Source organism: Lagopus leucura, unplaced genomic scaffold (genome assembly GCF_019238085.1).
Source record: "Lagopus leucura isolate 7727_CA_CO unplaced genomic scaffold, USGS_WTPT01 Super-Scaffold_100004, whole genome shotgun sequence".
In the NCBI taxonomy this organism is placed as follows: Eukaryota; Metazoa; Chordata; class Aves; order Galliformes; family Phasianidae; genus Lagopus; species Lagopus leucura.
In genome coordinates this window covers 35,248,413-35,269,745 of record NW_024962264.1, presented here as the reverse complement: position 1 = coordinate 35,269,745, position 21,333 = coordinate 35,248,413, and the positions used below count along the sequence as shown (strand labels likewise).

General features: G+C 33.5%; 1 long non-coding RNA gene across 6 annotated transcripts in view; it reads right to left on the bottom strand.

Annotated features, from left to right (window-relative positions):
• The window catches only part of LOC122180367, an 83,908-nt gene that overhangs the window by 3,633 nt on the left and 58,942 nt on the right, over positions 1 to 21,333 (bottom strand). For 4 of the 6 annotated variants that reach the window (XR_006179029.1, XR_006179030.1, XR_006179031.1 and 1 more), the window contains 4 exons: positions 11,592 to 11,699; positions 10,841 to 10,936; positions 7,471 to 7,601; positions 1,611 to 1,678 (listed from right to left, as the gene is read on the bottom strand). This is a non-coding gene — a long non-coding RNA (uncharacterized LOC122180367). Of the gene's footprint in view, positions 1 to 1,610; positions 1,679 to 6,085; positions 6,109 to 7,470; positions 7,602 to 10,840; positions 10,937 to 11,591; positions 11,700 to 21,333 lie in introns of those variants that run through there. The other 2 variants (XR_006179032.1, XR_006179034.1) reach the window with 2 other exon arrangements.

Below are 21,333 nucleotides of genomic sequence, written 5' to 3'. Positions count from 1 at the left end.
AGACTTTAAAAGACTGAAAGAATGTTAATCTGTTTTATGCATACACAGTTTCTTTTAAGACAAATTAATTATGCAGCAGAAGCATTAAGCGTAAAAATACAGGCTTTCAAATGTGAGTGCTAAGTGTAGTACAGGGAAATGAAACCAATAGAACTGATAGAAGGAGATTGAAAGAGGCTAATTAGAAAATGTCTGGGAGAACATAATCATTTGACAAAAAAAATGTAAGATAAAGCAATGTGAGCTTTAGCAGATTATTAATTGTCTGAGATTTATTATCCATTCACCTTTGAGATCAGTTTTCCCCCCCTCCAATTTTATCTCAACTACAAAAGTGCAAAACAGCAAATGTAAAAACTAGCTATAACGAGGTCACAAGCTAACTGTATTCTTATTTCAGAGTAACATCCTCAGGAATGTGATACTATACAATAAACATTAGTTCAACCAACTAAGATTCTAAACTGGAAAATTATGACCTGATTCTTCCCTTCCTTAGTTTTTCATAAAAGATTACCTTAATTGTATTTTCTGTAGACCCCAATTCTACTAACAGTTTTAGTGCTCTGAGAGACATCTCTTTTAGTCATCCTAAGTACATTCAATAATGCAAGGACTTTCTTCCCCAAAGAAAGCTGGCACAGGTTTCACTATAGCAGTCACTAAGTCATGTGGTTAAGACTCAGGTTGTACACAAGACCCTGAAATCAGGCCCATGAGAAATATGATTGAGATTACTGGTTTTCAATTGAATTAATGTGATAGTAATACCATTAAAAAATGGAGAGCAATTTCATGCAAAAATGTACGTAAATCATTTTCTACATACAAAGTAATGAGATATGGCTTTAAGATGGCTTCTGCACCCCCCACAGCAATGTTTTGATCATTAGTCATCTTTATTACAACCAGGAAAGGGGAAAACTTGATGCAGTTAGAATAAAGGTAGTCAGAACCAGATGTAAGTTATAGAACTATTGTGTAAATTTACAGTAGGCCTACCACCTCTACAAGCTGTCTTCACATTTACCTGAGAACTCCACACATAAAAAGACCATATGATCAAACTTCACTTTTCAAAAATACCTCAAGAGAAATATGCTATCTGTAATAATAGTTTCTTGATTTGTATGATACATGACTAAGCTTTTTCAAGCAGTATAAAAATAACAATAGCATGAGAAGGAATGGCACTAAGCTGCAGAAGGGGACATTCAGACTGGACATTAAGAAAAAATTATTTACTGTGGGGGTGGATCAACTCAGAATAGCCTTTCCAGAGAGGTAGTAGATGCTTAATTTCAAGAAATGCTTGAAACACTTAAGGACTTAATGGAATAACTGAGTGAAACAGTGTTATAAAATCTCTGTCATTTAAGCCTTTTCACAAAGTCACTAAAAAAAATGAGGGGGTTCAGAATGTGATAAGATTCAGAGTATGATCAACAAATGCTTTTCTTTAGCACTTCTTCAGTACACTTCTTTTATAACATAGAGAACGTCCTGTGAAATAGCTGATTTATAAAACATATCCAGAAAAATATTAAGACATAAATGCCTACAGAAAGACCTCTCTTTCACTCTTGCTGAACATTAATCATAGTACTTACAATTCTGTCTTCTGAGCATACTTCCTTCTTCAGACTCTTCCTCAGGTGCATCCATTTATGAAAGAATTCTGCAAGAAAGTTACTTTTATCGTCACAGGTTATTTAAGGATTATGGACAGTAGAAGTAAGGCTGACTCTATCCTCTATTATCTCATTTCTATACTGATTCATCACTACATTACCTCACTACCAAATTGTGATAATTCTACTCAATTCAAAGCAGTTATCCTCTCAAAAATCTACAATAGCACATCATTCATTCAGACCCACACATTGCTATGTTAAACTTGAAAACCAAGGTCAAATAGTGACACTAGAACCATTGCTATTTTATTGGAGGCAAAGTCTACAATAATTACAAAGAAGTTCTACATGAGAGGAAAAAAAAAAAAAAAAAAAAAAGGAAAGGAAAGAATGGTTAAGCACGGCAAAAAGCTTAAATAGTTATCTATTGTTCCAGCAGTAATCTCAAAAATAATATTTATTTTTTTCCTTCAAAATCACCTAGTTCGAACCTCCCTGTTAAAGGCATGGACACACCCCACTAGACCAGGTTGCTCAAAGCCCCATCCAGCCTAGCTTTGAATGCTTTGGGACAGAGGGCATGCACAAACTTCCTGGGCAAATAAGTAATCATTTACTATATATTTGTTACTGGTTATAGAGACTGAGACAGGTGAACCTTTCTCCATTTGCATTTCTCATCTACTAACAAAGAAAATACAAGCATTTTTATACTATCAGCTTGGAAAGCATAGGAATATTTACGATCCTAGCTTTTGTTGAGGAAAAGAGCATTTGTTATCCTACACAGTTAAACTTTACTGGCAGAAGGAATGTAAGTCAAAGTGTTACTCGTTAGAGGAACTCATTAGGTAATTGCCCATTAAAGCTGTGGCCTAATAATTTTGGTAGACTGGCATTGTGGGTGGAGCACACAGCAGGCTGGAAGGAGAAGAATGATGCAGCAAGATTTCCATCACAGCTGAGAGCAAAATGACCTAATGTAAAATGTACAAGTTCACAGACAAGGTAAAAGTTCTTTCTTTTCTAAGCTTGTTTCCATTGAATAAATAAGAGTGACAGAATATACTGCCTTTTAAATTAAATATCAAAATAGTACTTTCAATATTGTAAGTGCTTTTCAAACTTTTTTTTACTGAAAATAGAAAAGCAGATAAACTTTTGGAAGCCTTCAATCAGTTCTAGTCACCCTAATGTGCCAAATATTGTTCTTTATATATTTATTGGACTGTTGCTACAGTGAAAAAAGGAAATGATAACATTTTCTTTCTGAGTTAGGGTTAGTTAATCCTTAATTACTGCTGCATTAGTGGGAGAGAGAGGGGAAGTTTCCATGTTTGTAGATGTCTACAATTCAGTTTTAAAATGCTGTTATCTCTGTTAATAAGATTTACATATTTCTATTTTGTTTAGAAACTCCAAAAACAGAATGTGCACATTTCATGAGCACAGCTCGGTAACAAAACTATAAAATAGAATGCCAGAAAATACTACCTACAAGAGCCATCCATCAGCCATAGAAATGTTCATAATCTTTTGATACCAATTGGAGTTAGTCCTCTTTCTTTAAAATTCATAGCATATTCTTGCTATATGGAGTCATTCTGTGTAAAAGTTTTGTGAAAAATAAGGGATGTGAATCTGCAACCTAAATAATGTCATGGTTCTGCAAATATTTTGGTATGAACAATATTAAATGCGTACACCTCCATTCAGTTTAACCTATGAGAGTTCTTTGAACAAGTTTTTAAATTATTCTGTGCATCTTTCTAACACAAAAATCTAAATATAATTGTATGAACGTTTCTCATTGAAACATGCTCAATAACTGCTTAGTTTGAATTTGTATCTGTTTTCATCTTGGTTTCATCTTATTTAACTGTTTTTAAGGTTACAGGACTACAAAATGCTGAAATTGCTGCAATCACAGTTTTCCTTTTTTGATCTCATAATTGGAGACTACAAAACTCAGGTGAACACTATTAAACTTAGTTTTGCTGTGCAGCACAGATGTTGATTACAGGCTCTTCAGCTCCATCTTCTGGTACAACAGTGTTGAAGGACAGCCTATTAAACACCAAAGTTTGCCAGCCATTAACATCTTGACTTTATGAAAGGAATTCTGGCCTATCTTTCAAAACATATCACATGATATGAATATTTTACTGATAAGCAATCATTTTCTCCACAAAGTCCTTATATCCTTTCCAAAGTTCTTCTAATTCCCAATACATAATGTAATTAGTCTCAAAAACACTCAAATCTACAGGGAATAGACCAAAACAATTTCAGAATTACATTCAACATTCTTAAAATTTTCTAGGACTTTGCTTATTTCAGATGTCTTATGACATCTACATATGACGTATGCAGAGTATTTCCACAAGTCATTCTAGTCTATATCTAGAATAACAGAACCAGCTCAAAAGTCTAATCCCCAACTCCTCAGAATTCAAGACCTCCCAATACTACTAAGGGATTTAATCACGTAACTCATATTGCAGTGAACACTAAGAACAAATCTCTTGAACACTTGTTCTAGCTTTCTCTGGTGAACTCTTCCTGCAGTTGCTGAATATTTTAAGTTATGTTACTGCTAAAACAATTCAATGTAAGCCAAAATCAGACTGAAACATTGAAAAAAGCTAATCACTTTGATATAAGCTAGGTGAAAACACATTCTTAAAGAAATGTGATACTTATCCTCGAAGATTATGAACTGCTACTTCTCTCATTAATACTGCTTGAAAACATCAATCTATAAATAAATAAATATCACTCACGACAGATTTCCCACTGTATAAGTTGTCTTACACACACTGTGTTTTTTTTTTTTTTTAAAACACAAAACTAGATGAGAAAAATAATACCAAATTTCTCTGAACCTAGAATATTCCTGTCCTTAGAAACATCAATTTGAGAAGTTAGGAATTTAAGATTTTAATAGTAATTTTAATTATTGTTGATGTTTAAAATTATTCAGAATGAACATCAGCATCACAACATTCCATTATTATTGCATGTTACAGTTTTATGATGGCCAAGCCAGCCTGTAAACCATTGACACTGCATTGGACAACCTTTGACAATATAAAATAAAAATTCTCAAAGCATTAAAATGCACTGAGTTACACCAACATTTGGTGGAAAAAAACTGCAGGTTGTACTGAAGTGGTACAGACAAGACACATTTTAAAGCTGCATCCCATAAAGCGTTTCATAGAACAAAAAAGACATTCAGTCTGATGACAGAAGCTCATTAAACATCCCATACATTTAACGTGCAACTGATTCACAAGTTTCTTGACTAAATGTGATTATAAAGACAAGTTCATCCCATTCATACTCATATTACAGCACAGTCCTACGAACCACATAAGAGCTGCTGATCAATTAAGATGAAATGGCCCTTATACCTCCTTCCTTCCAGTGTGCTTTCAGGTTCAAAGTGCATTATTCCAGATCACAAAGAACAGTCATTTCTAGATTTACTTAAGCAGACAATTTGAATTATCTTGTTGAAGGGCATTTATCCATAATAAAGAATGCAGAGTTCTGTATTTTAAAATGGTATTTGAACGGAGAAAGAGAACAGCTAAGAACAGGTTCTATTTGGGTTAGAACTAATAGGTAGGTCAGATTACAAGGCTTTCACCTAGGTTCGGATTTAATAGCATTTGAGTCTCTCTGCTATCAAACTGAAGTGATTCTCAGTCATCCAGTTCTAGCAGGATGTTTTGACTAGCAGAATGTTAGATACTCTACAACAAACTTCTACTTTTCAATTCTCCAATCCTTTCTAGGAGACATATGAATTTTCCAAAGGAGTCTCAACTATAACATAAATAATATTAATGCTATTTCCCACTGCCTTCAAAACAAAATACATATATGATTTTGTAGTGATAGATTCTCACTGTCTTACAACAGAAAAGGCTATTACAGCAAATTGCTTTCAATCTAAAAAATGACACAAAGGAAAATTTATGAAGAAGAACAGTACGTAAAAACATATTGGAGGACAGTGAATCCTTCGACAGAAGTTACAGGAAGTAAACTTTTTAAAACTCTCTTCTAACATTTAGATTAGAGTAGGAATGAACTCAAGTCTTTCAACTCCTAGACAGACTAATTCCTATGTACCCTTCCGTAGTTTACTGAACACTAAAGTAGTTACATACAATGGGATTACTCCAAAAGGAAAAGCTATCATTTGATGAGAGACATGGGAGTTAAAAGTCTGAATTAACCTGGAAACACAGTTTGAATCTCACGACAAAATATTATATTAGTATCTGAATAAAATTTCTACATTATATTATCCATCCATACGGATCAGGCAACCACATCACAAATGCTATGAAATATCACCTCCTAGGAAGCACTTGAACTAGCATATTTGCTACAAGTTATCCTTCCACTTCAATATGACCCACTCCTCCTGCAAGCAGGAATACCAGAAGAATCTAGAGGTCTGTGAAAACAGGCAGGAATTATTTGTCATAAAGGTATAATGAGGACTGCTCTGGCAGACAATGCCCAATCTCTATGAATGCAAAAGTGAAATTATAGCTTTAGTGAGTGAGTAACGAGGTCATTACAATTCCTCAATTATTTGAAATGAATTTATACTGTAGAATGGAGTTATAATTATTAACAGCTTGGTGCTGATTTAACTGTAATTTAACAATTTGTAATTCAATTAAATAAAATCAACAAGAAGTGAAATTCCATGCCATCTGACACATCCAGTAGACCGGCTTCCCCAGATTTTTAAATAATCTGGGATGATTTGAACAGTTCTTGAGGTATTTCAAATCATTTTCAAAAAAGACATAGGTGAGAAACTAATCTGATTTTCCGCATAAATTGGAGATTTACTGTAAAATTTAATCTACTGAGATCAGCAGAAGTGTTTCTGACAAAGAACGAAAATACTTTAATTCTTACAATAAAAATTTGATCCCACAAATATTTTCCTTTGCCCCAGTGATCCTGAACTGGAGATGCAGACAGTGAAGTAAGCATGAAATATTTCATGTAACTGAGAATTTGTTGCTATTTTTCTTCTTTTTTTTTTTTTTTCCTCTCCTATAGGTACCTATTAATTCTGATACCTACTTCTGAATTAGCATGTGGGACTGAGTTCTAGATCACTGCTGAAGCGTTATTTGCAATCAAGCTTGTAGTGCATCCATGTAGTAGTAGGAAGTAAGAAAATGACAATGTCAATTACATCAACATTTTAACAGAGGTAAGTGATCCTGTCACCTGACCTGGTTGTAAAGACTGAAAAAAAATCCACTGAACAATAACAGAAAACTCAAATTTCCATCAAATTCAACCCTACTGCAACTGAAATAGTACTTAATTCTGTAATTTCTTTGTTCTATTTTTTAAACAACCACTGATGTTTCACAATCAATGGGAGATTACAGTGTACTCAAATCTGACAGTACTACCTCTGAATAAACAGAACTCTGCTGATCATTAATTTTCCTCTCTCATGTTGATCTTTATTGCAACTATGATTTCTGCCTGTGCAAAAAAGGGTAAGAAAATCTTGTCCTCCTGACAGGATAGTAGTTTTACACTCGTTGTGTGCAGATGTAAATAATGAGGCAAAGTATAAAGCTAGAAAGGACTGCACTCCTGCTTAAAAGTTCCTATCTTTATGAGCTTCTCACTATAACCTTTATCACTCAAGAAACCAAATGTTACTTTTAATAAGGTGAATGAAATAAGCAACTATATAATAACTTCTCTAACAAGACATTTTAATAGTTATTTGCAATTATTTGCAATTTATTTATTTGCAATTTATTAATTTATTTACCTTATAGTAAGGTAGTTACTAGTAGGTAGACTTCTTGTTCACATTTTAGAGCTTGAAATGCAGGTAACAATCCATGAAGTTTTAAACAATGCTCTACTCTCAATCCACAATTTCTGTTCTCTCTGTAGCTCCTATGAGAATATGGATGTAAATTAAAAATAAAAAAAAAAAAAAGGAAACCAAAAAGCCCAACAACAACAACAAGAAAAAAAAACCCAGACATTCCTAACTGAGAACCAGTCTGTTCTTAGAAGTTTGGTTTTTTGGTATTTGAATTCATAAATACCCATGACCTAAACATTTCTGCAACCAGCAACTGTGACTAAAGAATACATGACTCCTGCTAAGAGCAATAAGCAGACACTTATTTACCTCCCAGGGCACAAAGGAAGGAGTCTCTACTTTTCAGTATTCAGAGAACTATAACAGCTTTCAGTAACACAGCAATAATATCTAAAGTAATTAGTGCATGCCTGTTTAAATACGTATATAGTATATATATAGTGTCCTAGGCAATGTGAGAAACTCGCATCCTGACATTCTCCTTTCAAGAGAAGTTATTATTAATATTGAAGCTGTGATGGAAGCCAAAAAAGCAAGCATTCTGGAATACTACCATTTCCTGCTGTGTGAAAAGTTCACAAGAGAAAAGTTTCCTACCCAAGCCTGCAGAAGTTCAGTTTTTATTTTTTTTATTTTTTTTTTTTAAACTGACGATCCCATGATGGGTGGAACACTCAATGGATAAGAAATTGGTTGAAAGGCCACAGATAAGTAATTCTTTTGCCATAAAGTCAGCAGAAATCACTCACAAAAAAAAAAAAAAAAAAAAAAAAAAAGGGGATATAAATGACTCATAAAAGGAGCAGTCTGCAGTAGAGTCAGCAGCTATGTGTTTCACTCATGCTATTTCACTTGCAGAAGTTCCAGTTGAGTACCTGCTGAAAATCCAAAATTGTACGTTGTTTATATTTCAAACCAAAATAGCCACGCTTTTGTTGCTGTTAGAGTAACAGGGAAAAAAAAAAAAAAAATGGGATTTTGTTATATATTACGTAGTTTCCAGTTCCAGGCCTAGTAGAAAATAAATCTATTGCAAGTACTAGAACTTATAAAAGAGAAATAGTGATGAACATAGAATGCTATACTCCATCTATTGTTTTTTCAGCTGAACAAAGTCTTTGCAAACACAAAGAGGTATTTTTCCCCTCTTGAGAAACAATGTATCTTACAACCAGCAAAAGACTCCATAAAATGAAAACAAATCTGATTTCTGTAAAAAGAAACTGGTCTTTAAAAATGCAGTAGAAGCATAAATATTTAATTGTTTGAGCATGTCACAGAAGTTCAGAATTACTCAAAATTTTGACAAGAATGAACCAAAAACAGCTGAAAATGTTATAGCAAGGAATACCTTATGGAAAGGGGCTTCTCTTAACATCCTTCATTATTTTAGCATAGTTGGACCAACAAAAAAAAAAAACTTGGAAGTGTTACTTTATGTTTGAGCTTTTTTGTTAAAGAAAATAAATTATTAATGTAGGATTTTGCTAGTGTAATAAAAGATTTACCATCTAGTAATTTTGCAAATGTTTAAGAAACTCAACAAACCGTGCAAAGTAATAGGAAAGAAAAAGTTATTTTCAAAGACCCTGAGATTACTTGGATAAATTACAACCTTGCAGGTTGCCTTAGTATAAAGATAAAACAAACACATATTGAAGCAGTACTCATATGAATACAACACCTCCAAAGTTTTGGACAATGGAGAGACAATAAAGCATTCACGTTATAGATCATGCTACTGTTTCTATGGGGTCCAGTAGTTGCTTCAACCCATTACAAACTGCTAGCAGTAACTTAAGCCAGAACCTGGTGAAGAACATATTTTCAACTCATATCACAAACAGTCTAAGAAGTGCCATACACACTGCCCAAACAAATTTAAGTTAATTTTCTATAAGTAACTCAACCTTACAAACCTCATGTGCTGGTTTCAGCTGGGATAAATAACATCTGATTTCTTCATAGCATCTGATACGGAGCTATGATTTGTCTTCAGGTGAAAAACAGCTTTGTTGCTGTAACCAAAGTGCAAGACTCAGCACTTGGACTTATTAAAGCTCACACAATTTGCCTCAGCCCATTGATCCAGCCTATCCAGACCTGTCTGTAAGGCCTTCCTACCCTCAGGCAGATTAACCCTTTCTTCCAACTTAGCATCATCCATAGACTTAGCGAGGCTGAATTCAATTCTCTCATTCAGATAACCAATAAAGATATCAGACAAGGGTTGGCCCCAGTACTGATCCCTGGGAAATAGCACCAGTGACTACTCATCATGTGGATTCAACTCCATAGAAAGAAGTAGTTAGTACCTAAGGGAATTAGCTGTGCTTGGAGCTGGTGTATAACGACCTGAATAACAATCAATTATCCCAAAAATCCAAATACCATCATGTGCTGCTCATGATCCGGGTGGCAGAAATTCACAATCATCATACGCCAACTCACTGGCAGTAATGATCTTGAAAGATGGAAAGGAAAAAGTGGCGGGTGAATTAGCTGACTAAATTCAGACATACAAGAAAAATTTCTCTTTCCCCCTATAAAGTCACTTTATGTATTTAAAGCTGAATTTGAACAGATTGTCATAATCACAGCTACGGAAAAAAAAAAAAAAAAAAAAAATCAGAAATTATTTGTTAAGAATACTTTCTGTATTTTGTTAATCTTTCAGTCTTGTTAAAAAAGTTTTTACCAGAATTCTTCAGTGGTATGGATGTATGGATTACTGCAGGAAAAAAAAATTATCACTGACAAGTATAAAGGTATATATAAATAAACGCCCATAAGTAACAAACACTTACATGCTACAGACAAATTATCAATAGATTTACTTGAAATAAAAATAGAACCTGACGAGAAATTAAGCTATTTCAAAATTTAAAAAAAGAAAAAAAAAAAAAAAAAAAAAGCATCTTCAACTTCTCATATGTGTAATTTAAAAGCATGATATTCCAGATAGCCCATCCATCTGCAGTGACTCAAGGTTTCAGCTACATTTTCTGAGTTCATTACAAATCTAGAAATTGTTTTAGTTTGGATAAATCAGACATATAAAAGATAAGCCCAAAATCTTACATTATATTTTCTTCCCTCAGTGATGAACATTTGATTTTTCTGCATAGGTTGTTTTCATTCTAGCAGCAGCAAACCAGTTTAGACAGGGAATCATTTTATACTGTTCCCCAGGCATTGCTAATCATGGTAATCTAATCTGTTCAAATTAACCCACATGCCACAGTTGCACAGATAATTAACCCTTGTATTTCAGGGGATTGTGAAAATCAAATATAAACTACATTACCATAATCTTCTGTATGCTATGTAGATTGCATCAGCATGCATAATTGCTTGTAAAGATTTTTCTTTTAAATGGTTTCTTCCAACATTCAGATAACATCTGGGTAAAATTCAGAGGAAAAGCAAAACAACAAAATCAATTCAACTTCTCAATAATTCACTATACCACACTTAAAATACAAATCTATTTATCATTAAAATCTTGGACTCACAACATTTACTGGATCTGAATCAATGATGGCAGAACATCTTGTCTGTTTAAACTACAGCAGGGATTCCAAAGGCTATTCCTCTACAGCTCAATTTTCCCTACACTAATGGCCCCGTGACATCACTCCCTAACGTATAGCACAGCATGATACTGGGGATAGGGGCCCCTTACACTTCACAGGACATCCCACACAGGCTTTCCAAGAAGAGACTGAAGAGCACTCTGTCAGTGGAGTTAGCACTTGCCTCGCTCCTACACTTGAACATCAAGGACAGCTAGGATGGACAAGTACAGCTGCAGTACAAGAACAAGGCCAGGTTTTGCACTCAAGGCAGCTTACAAACCTGAGTGCTTGAGGCAAGAATGGACATCACACATCTCACGGCCTTTGCAGTGTTTTGTGTACTGCTTCATCTAAGGACCTTCCCTTAAAACATGGGCTACCTTGATTATTTCTATTCAGGTCTACTCAAAATTATTTGGGGGAAGCAGGGTTATTTCTTAATTTAGAAGAACAGACTGAGATGAAAGGATATTTTCTTACCTGAGTGTTAGTCAGTTCAGGACAAAATACTCATGGCTACTTTGCATGGCTACTTTGGAATTTTCTTCTGATACTGCTTGTGCTTCATGGCCTAACAGGTGTCAGTTTCTGAAAAGAAAACAAAAAAAGTGTTACCTTCTTGACAAGTAATTTGATTTTCATATGAATTAGCTTAGATTAAAAAAAAGAAAAAAAAAATCACTGCCCTACCATCATGAAGGCCTTGTCTTTGTCCAAGACCGTATAAAAGCGGACTTCTTTCTAAGCAGGTTCAGACAGTAAAGTTCCTCTAGCAATTGCTAAGATAATTATTTGTGCCCTATCTGCATTGTCTTTTAACTATCCTGCCTGGAGAAAGTCAAATTCTATCATAAATTGGAGTTCACAAAAACAACAAAAGCAAGTATCTGTGGAATAGGGGCTCAAGGACATCTTTTATAGCATATAATGAAATTAATCCTTACCACCTTTGGTGGTCTAGGGACATTCTGATGACCTGCAGTATAGATGCTTACAGAACATCCTAGTTAGGGAACACCTCCCTGAGGATTTCAGTAATACTCAGGTATGATTTAACACAGAAATAGCCACAGTCCAAGCAGACAGTAGTAATACAAAGTTGGAAAGACATTGATGGCTAAATGAGCACTGTGACACAGTCAAGACTGTATACTGCTTGTAATAGATTCAGCTGCCAAGAATTTCTATAACAATTTTTCTTCTGTATGTTGCATAAAATAAAAGGCTTTTTTTTTTTTTTTCACTTAAAAACTCTATTTCTTTGATATGCACAGATCACATGGAAAAAATTATTTCTTAATTAAATTGGGAAAGCAGATGTAATCAGGTTCCTGGAGCTTTTGGTGGTGCACAATTGCATTTACCACCAATGTTTAATCACTGTTAGTAACTGATAATAAGCATATGAACTCAGACTAAGAATGTTAATTCAGAAACTTGAAGGATTGCCACAGTAACTTCTCCTGCACAGAAGTAACGCTATCTTTAAGAAAAAGATGCAGTTATAAAACTAATTCAGACTAAGAACTGCATTCGCTGGCAATAGTAAATTTAGAATGTGGTATGGTATTAAAAGCAAGCAGAAGAGTCACTTGCATTCTAGCAACAGGAGCAATGCATAAAGACGGATCAAGAAAAAATATATTTGGATAAACATTTTGTATTGCATTCTCATGGCCCAATAATATAACTACCTCTGCTATGCCTCAAATGACTTTAAAGTTAATGTTAGTTGGTAGTAAATAATCAGGATACTCTTTAAAATACAAAGTACTTATCAACATACTCCAAATAATTTTTTCTTTATTTAAGAGATTATCTGAAGATCACTGGATAATGCTTCACTAAGTCTCTTGATGATGTTTCCATCTGACAGTGCAGCCATATGCTTTGTCAACTAAAACATAACTCAGTTTCATGCTGTATTATCAACACATCAAAACAGCAAACATTTAAAACTAGTGTAAATTCTTTGATGTGCTAGTTCCTGCCTCACTGCCTGTTCATAGTCATTCTTCCCATTTAGAAGGTCTTACCATTTTCAGCATACTGTTGTTTTGCTTTTTTTTTTTTTTTTTTTTTAATTCTGTTGTCTTTCTGAGAGTTTTAAGAAATCTCTTTCTGCAGGCAACAGAGGATTGTAAACAGACTTAGAGAAAAGCTCAGATGCTTCAGGAAATCAGGAAGTTTAGTTGTCTGCACTGCATTTAGCTTGAGACAGAGATTATCACACCCAAATTCTCTTGCAATTTATTAAGCATACAGTAATGGGACAAAGAATAGAACCTATGCAATAGCATTTCCAGTGACATAACATTTTAAACTCCAGTACTCAGCTGACCCTGCAGGTCCCAGTGACTAAAGCTACATTACAATTTTTTCTGTCTTTCAGCCAAAAAAGATACATTCAGATGCCTCATTAGGGACAGTTACTTAATCCTTCTGTTATAGATTTTCCTAACAAATTCTTGCTGTACTCTTTTCTTTAATCCCCTGCTATTTGCTGTCCCCAAAGATCCAACTGCAAGGATTAAACAAAGATTTTTTTAATACTCTTTAGCAAGACAACTCATAACTTAAAAAAATTAGAAGTAAAACTTATGTCACACTAATATTACCCAGAATTTATGTGAAAGAGATTACATCCTAATTACGTTTTAATTTTATAAATTTGATTTCACATGCACAAGTGCTACAGTTACTGTGCTCAGTCAAATTCCTAAAGAAAAATCATCAGAAATATACAGCATTCAACATGTCACAACACATTATACGTGGAAGCAAGGATAGGTACATAGCAGTACAAACGCTAAGAAACTGAGCAACTCTTAAAAAGACTTCTAAGAAATCTTAATTACAGTTATTTCTATTATTAATTGCCTCATCTACAATTATTTCTCATCAATTAACTGCACAAAATTGAAGATTTAAACACCTCTGTATCTGTTATCAGCTATTTCTACAGGGATGGCATCCTTGTAAATAAATTAAAACCATTATCTTATGGAAAAACATGCAGAATTCATGAAGAAAATGATGCGTTCAGTTCCCATTACCCAAGTGAAACAGTGCTTTGTGATTCCTTTTCCTTCAGCAAAACATTTCTTAGAGTGGTATTAAAATTTCAGAAAAATAAGAATATTATCTGTAGTCTGAGAAAAATAAAGCAAATGAGGACATTCCAGTCAGCTAAGGATTTAAGTGACTGCCAAAGGGCAGTGCAGACACCGACTCACTAAGGACAGGGGAAAATATTCTCTTGGATACCGAAGAGGAGAAAATACCTTTCATCAGTTCTGTTGGATCTTTAATTAACACCTTATACCAAACACATTTGCAGCATACAATATACTGCCCAAGGGAAGAGACAAAGCTCCTCTTTCCTAGCTTTTCTCTCTCCTTACACTAAAAAGGTAAAAGCAGTACATAAACAGGTTTCTCCAGTGAACACACAATACCTGACCATGTGACAGTCTCACCAAGAAAAATAAAGGAGTTCTATTCCTCTACCATGGATGCTGTCAAGTGAAATTTGAGTTGTGTGTTTTATCCTGAAACAGTATTTAGCACAATATGCCTGGAACTATTAGGAACAATGTTGAGTTCTACCTAAAGTTCTGTTGTTTTTTTTTCTATTAAATTTTGGTGCAAGGTTTGTTTTCAAAGGAAAGGACCACGTTGTTAAAGAAATGCCATAGCCCTGAAAACACTAACATTTCATGCAATGTCAAGAGTTACACTTAACTTGATACTGTTATCCTAGGAATTCCCATATTTTTCAGTGATAAAACTTTAAAAAGTACTTTCTCTAAAATACAAAGCCATAGCACCAAAACAACTAGTTATAAAGTAGTGTAAAAAAAAAAAAATTAGAATCTTACATTTCTTCTAGGACAAACAGCTGAACAGTAGAGATGTACAGCCAGAAAGCTGCTTCAGGGTAAAATCTGTCTCATACTTCCCTATTTCTTGTTCTTGACTAAATTACACTGTATGTATTAACTTTATTATAGTTTTAGAATTCTTGCATTTTATTACGGTAATTTTTTTAAACTGAAATTGATTCTGTTTTATGCAATATGTTATAAAGCACGCTAACGTTTTAGTTCTTTGCATGCATCCTATAAACACAAATGTTTCAGTTGAAGACTGAAAATCCTAGTTTCCAGTGATGTACACAGAAATTTGCTGTTACAGCTAAGGCTAGTTTTTCCTTATAGAAACTATTCTTTCTCAAAATTATAAAATATTCTCCTTTTATTGTCTTGCACAGGTGATTTAATTCTAGTTTTACACTATCTGTAGTACCAGGGACCTATCAAAATTAAGGTATACACACACACACAAAAAAAAAAAAAATCAATCCACAATTAAAGAAACAAACTGACAACAACAACAAAATAACACAAATACAGCCTCCTTAAGAACTCATTCCTCATCTGTTGAACAAACTTCTACATGCATTTTAATGCATTTGTTATATGAAATGAGGTTACATGTGATGGATATTCTAACTTTATTCAGCTTTAAAAGATTTGGAAGAAGATATGACAATCAACAGACCTGATTGTTTTCTACGTGTTTCTTATGTTGGAGCTAATCTAAACATTTTTCAGACTTAGCCTTTAAAAACCATGTTTTTTCAGAACGTAAAATGCTCTACTTGTATCTGTTCTGCTACTTTCTCCCATAAACTCTTTTTTCACTACATTAACATTAGAAAAAAGCTACTGATGTAAGCAAAGGTCTTATCGCTTCACATTATGAATGCCAAAGCATACTTAAAGCTAAGCACCAATAACTAATGGTCAAAAACTGTTATTGCTTTTCCCACTGCTGTAAAAAATCAATTATAAATTTTTCTCTTACATAACCTTCATGTCTATTTCCAAGTTTTATTTCCACAATTTCCAGAGCTCAGTTCTATGTATATGTAGAATTAACTAATGCATCGGAGTAAATAAATGTAGTTTTTTCTCCATAAGCAGATAAAATGCCATGATCATTAAGATTAAACCACCAACAGTAAACTTTTAGCGATAATCATAAAAAGAATGGGGCATTGTGAAGATCAACAAATTTGTGACAATTCTGTTAAATACACTATTGTGTATTTAAGAAAACAGTACACCATTGCAAGACGGCAAATGATAAGCTTTGATTTTCTTCTGAATTTGTTTTTTTATATTCTATAGTTAATAGCCTTTCCTTGCACAAGCATTTAATGTATACTACACTGTCATTGAAGTTGTGCAACTAAAACAGAATAAGTCTATTCATAGCATCTTGCCAAATTAGCAGTTGGACCAAAACCTTTTCAGTATCCAGGTTTTCACTACTAAGAGTCATTCTCAACACAAGAAATTACAGTTCTCCTTTTAATACACAAAGTATGTGGTCCAGATAGGATGAAACTGTTTGCTTTTCTGGGAACACATCTTCAATTACTAACGTAGCAGCACATATCACACAATCAGAAAAAATACTCTGATTCAGGATGGTACTTAACCATCTACCTTATTTAAGTAGACTCATTGACCTTCCTGTCCTCGCAGTCACTAATTTGCTCAACTATCTTGCTGAATTAGGCTAAAGAAACCTTAATGGGAGAGAAATGCAAGCCATGCAGCTTCTATGGAAAATGTTCTTGAGAAGACATACAGCAGTACTATAATAACTAATGCCTAATTCGGATATTTTTGTTTTACCTAATATACACTGTAGTAGTACCACGACACATACAGGTAGCTTGCATAATCCAATGTATTGCCTTTCAAAAACAGTCATCTAAACTAAGGGCAAAAATGAACAAAGTAACTTACAATGTTTTTAATTCTAGACCAAATGCATCAAACTTTCTGTTGAGCTATTTGGAAAAGTGGATTCAAGGGCAAACAAAAATCCATTTAGAGCTACAGAATTTTGAGCACTATTGTCATCCTATACAATGCTGGATTGGAACACACTGTGGACAGTTCTACAAAGCATCTACGTATAAATCTAAAACGCAACTCATTATTACTCAGCAGAAAAAAATATATGTTTAAGACTTATTAAATTACTTAAAACCATAGAACTATTTGTTTTGGCTTCTTAAATCAACAATATATTTTCTTTCTTATTTGGGAGTCCAGACCTTTTCAAAGCAACACATTCTGTTAAGGAAAGATCTCTGCTATATATATGAAGAGCTTTTTGAGAGGTTAGTAGAATTTCACATAATGTAGATCTAAGTATTTTCAACTGGCACACTCCAAACACAACAAGGATAAGGACAACAGATGCAAACATCCAGTAAAGAGAGTTTTGAGTAAACTTAGGCATATTAAAGCTGGAGGTATATCGTGATACCAAGTTATATACATCATTTTAGAAAAAAACTCACAAAACTCTTTTGTTACTTACAAAACTTGGAGAACCATATTTTTATTTTTAAGCTAAAAGGTGGCATTACAAAATAAAAGATTGCAGACACACTGAGGTGCTCCCATTAGAGCATGTTTTGTTTTGTTTTTTAATTAAACTCTTCAATTGGCTATTCGTACCGTTACAAGTCACCATTCAAACTGCAGATTCAACATTAGAAATCCACTTGATGAAACTGAAGTTTAAAAAACAATATAGATTTGCCACTGACTGAAAAGTATTATGAAAGCTAGTGTAATCATCTCACCAATAAGTCTTAACCTGACTTGTTAAGCATCAAATTAGTACTGGATTTAATACTACAGTATGTTTACCAAATTTTCCACTATCGACAGGAAAAAGTGTATCTACTTAAATAGCTTTTAAGTAAAATCTTCTCTGTAAAAATTCTGCTTAAATATTTGAAGTCAATATGCTTGGTTTTGCTATAGTTATCTGAATGAGCAAATATAATACTAATGTTGCATTTTTGCAAGTAGTGTTTTAAGTATTCATTTTTGTCCTTCTTAATACTTATTTTTCAAAGAATTAATTCAAATAATGGTACAATCTCTACATAGCACCTTAAATTACTTCAATTACTATAAATTTGTATCATTTGGTTTATATAAATACAGATTTATTTTCACAGGATATAATATTAGAGAAAAGCCTAATGCTTGCTTTAATTTTGCCAATACAATAGAACACTCATTTATTCATCTACTCTATGTCTTTCTTCTATTTGAAATCCTGACAGAAAATATAATATACCTTGAAAAAAAAGCTTGCTTTTTTAGAAGATGAGGAGTATATGTGGTTGAATGATTTAATTCCACATGCCTACAAGCTGATCTTTGATCAAATTAAGATGAGAAACACAACTTTATTTGTAAAGGGGGGATGTAGGCAAATAAATCCTTAGCTCGAAAAATAAGCTCATACTGAAGTTAAAAGTTCATGTTGAATTAAGGGAGTTAGAAAAGATCATTTCAGTCAAGGATAAAAACAAAAAAACATTAAACAATTCAGATTGGAACAGTGAGCATTTTTTTTTCATAAACAGAAAAATCTAAGGAAACATACCACGTAGGTGAAATTAGGTAAAGCCTTCTAAAAAAAGTTTTTTAAAAAAGTCTAGTCTGATTATGTCATCATTTACAATTTTGAAAATAGCATCTAAAGTTATGAAACCTAAACTTTCAGCAGACTGAATGATTTTTTTATTAAATGACTTTCCACCTTTTTGCCTACTCATTTTAGACTGAAATATTACAGATTTACAAATTGAGAAGTAGAGAAGAAACATATTAAGGACTGGTTTCTTGTACCCTTTACTTCTTAATCTTACTTTACAGTGACAAGTATAACAACCAAATTATGAAATATGAAAGATAAAAATTCCTTTCAAATCATCCAATTATATCAAGCACTATTATTGACATTTAATGAAGCTATCTGTACAATGATTCCAGAATCTTCAAAGGCAGCTTATTTAAGAGCAACTATTATGATTGCATCATTTTATCAAATGTACACAATTTCTGCAACTTTCCTTTTGCGCTCCCAAATGAAAATCCAAATTTGTACAAAAACAAAGAACAATAGGTGAAGGGCATTTAAGAAAAGAGACTTCACCAGTTGTGGCAGTCATAGCACTAAACATTATCAATTTCTGTACTTATGAAACATTATTAGCAAAAACTGAAACCAGGACAAAAAAGAATTTAAGTACCACATTTTTGAACTAGACTTTTTAAGTAGACTTTTTAAGACCAGAGTAAATGAAACACAGAGCATCTCTGAAGGTGTACACAATGTTTTGCTCAAGATGCAATCTCAGAACAGATCTAGAAACAAAACTTTTGTATTTATGCACTTGCATCTACAAGCTGAAGATCACTAGCCATCTGAATCATTGACTAAGCCAGTTATTTTAGTATGCTTCCTCACATTAGAGTTGAATATCAATTGTTATGCAAACTAAGGAGATCCAAAGATAGGCAGGGTAATTGGGTATGTCTTAGTAACACATGTCAGAAAATACATTTATGTTTACCATGGGTTTGAAAAAGAGCAGAAGAGAAAAATCCTGTAAAGTTCCTTGGGAGAAATAAAAACTGCACTTTCAGAATACTTTAACTAAAATAAAGGCAATGAAATTTTCTCACGTCTAGAACACGCATGTAACAAGGTTTTAACTAGGACAGAATTAATTTTCTTCATTGTATCTAGTATGGTGTTGTGTTTTCCATTGTGCTTGGATTCTTGATGAAATTAGTAGTGATAATTAGCAACTTGTTGCAGAGCAGTGCTCACACAGAACCAAGAACCTTCTTCTCAGTCAGATCTCCCAGTGAGAAGGATGGGGTGCACAAGCAGCTGGGTGTGGACATAGCCAGGACAACTGACCCAAATGGACCAAAGGGATATACCATATCATATGATGCCATGCTCAAAATTTTTAGCACAGAATTTCTTCCAGCATTCTTGTGTGTGCACTGTTGTGTGCATGTGTACATGTTTCTTCTCTTTCCAGAAAATGTAGTGATCTCATGAAAGATATGATCACTTCACTGAAGACTGCATTGTAAGGAAACAACTGGCTTACATTTCAGCACATGCTGATCACAATATTCCGAAAAAAGCAGAAATGTTGCTATGGACTAAGAGCTGTTTCACTGACAAATACCAGAACATGCTATAAAACAAAGTTCAAAGAAGCTGAATAAGCCTTTTCTAATTATGAAGATAAGACATGGGTAATAGAGATAAATATCATATCATGGTCTCAATTCTAGTCATATCATCCACACCTCAAGCAAAGCACCTGTTAGGTAGAATAATTACCTTTTGTAGCTGGTGGCTCTAGTATGATCAGTTTGTGTCACTATCATATTCTTTATTTTGCATGTATAAATAAAACTACTTCATCTTAATTTCTAATTACACCATAGTTATGATGAGATTTCCAAACAGTCTCAGAAACTTGCAACTTCAAAATACTGATTGAGAAATCTCAAGCCACTTCTTTGTGATATTAAATGTTACATATTAGTGAAGCTCAGTATACAGAGAAGAATAAAGAATAAAGTTTCCATGCTCAAGTCCACGTGACAAATTTGCAGGCTGAATATGTATGTTTGGGTATTACATATCAGAACTCCAGATTAGTAATAACGGCATCTCCGTTTTTGTGAGGAAAGATGTTTATGTTTAATTTCAAAAAGTAAAATAAAATAAAATGGCTTAAAGCATTTTCAGTCATAAAGTTACAGTGACACAAAAGCAAGGATATCAGTCAAACTACCTTCATCTTCAGACCTATCAACAGTTTCCCATACCTATGAGTAAATGTGTTAGCAAATGTTATCCATTTTGTTTTCAAAACACATGAGGTCTGTATCCATTCCAATTCTATCCAAAGTCAATGAAACTTAGATACTGAACTGCTACCTGTGTGCTTGAAAAACTCCATTCTTCTTTAATATTCATTCTATCAAGCCACTTCCACTTAATGTCAGTAGGAACTGATAAAAAAAGATGTGACTGATTCTGTCAATTCTAATGCATTTCTCAATTCTAAATAAATTCGCCAGTTTATTGCTTATAAGATGACTAGAGGAACTAAAAAATGTGCCTAGTTATCTATTGTGACTTCCATACTGAGATTTTCAAATGGAGACAGTCATTTGTATCTTTAAAAAATGTAAATGTAGATGTGAAATTCACTGCCTCCCTCCTTAGAGTAATTAACTGAGGCATGCATCCTACAAAGATGTTTATAACAAGGCCTTTCACTGTGTAAAATTTGTCT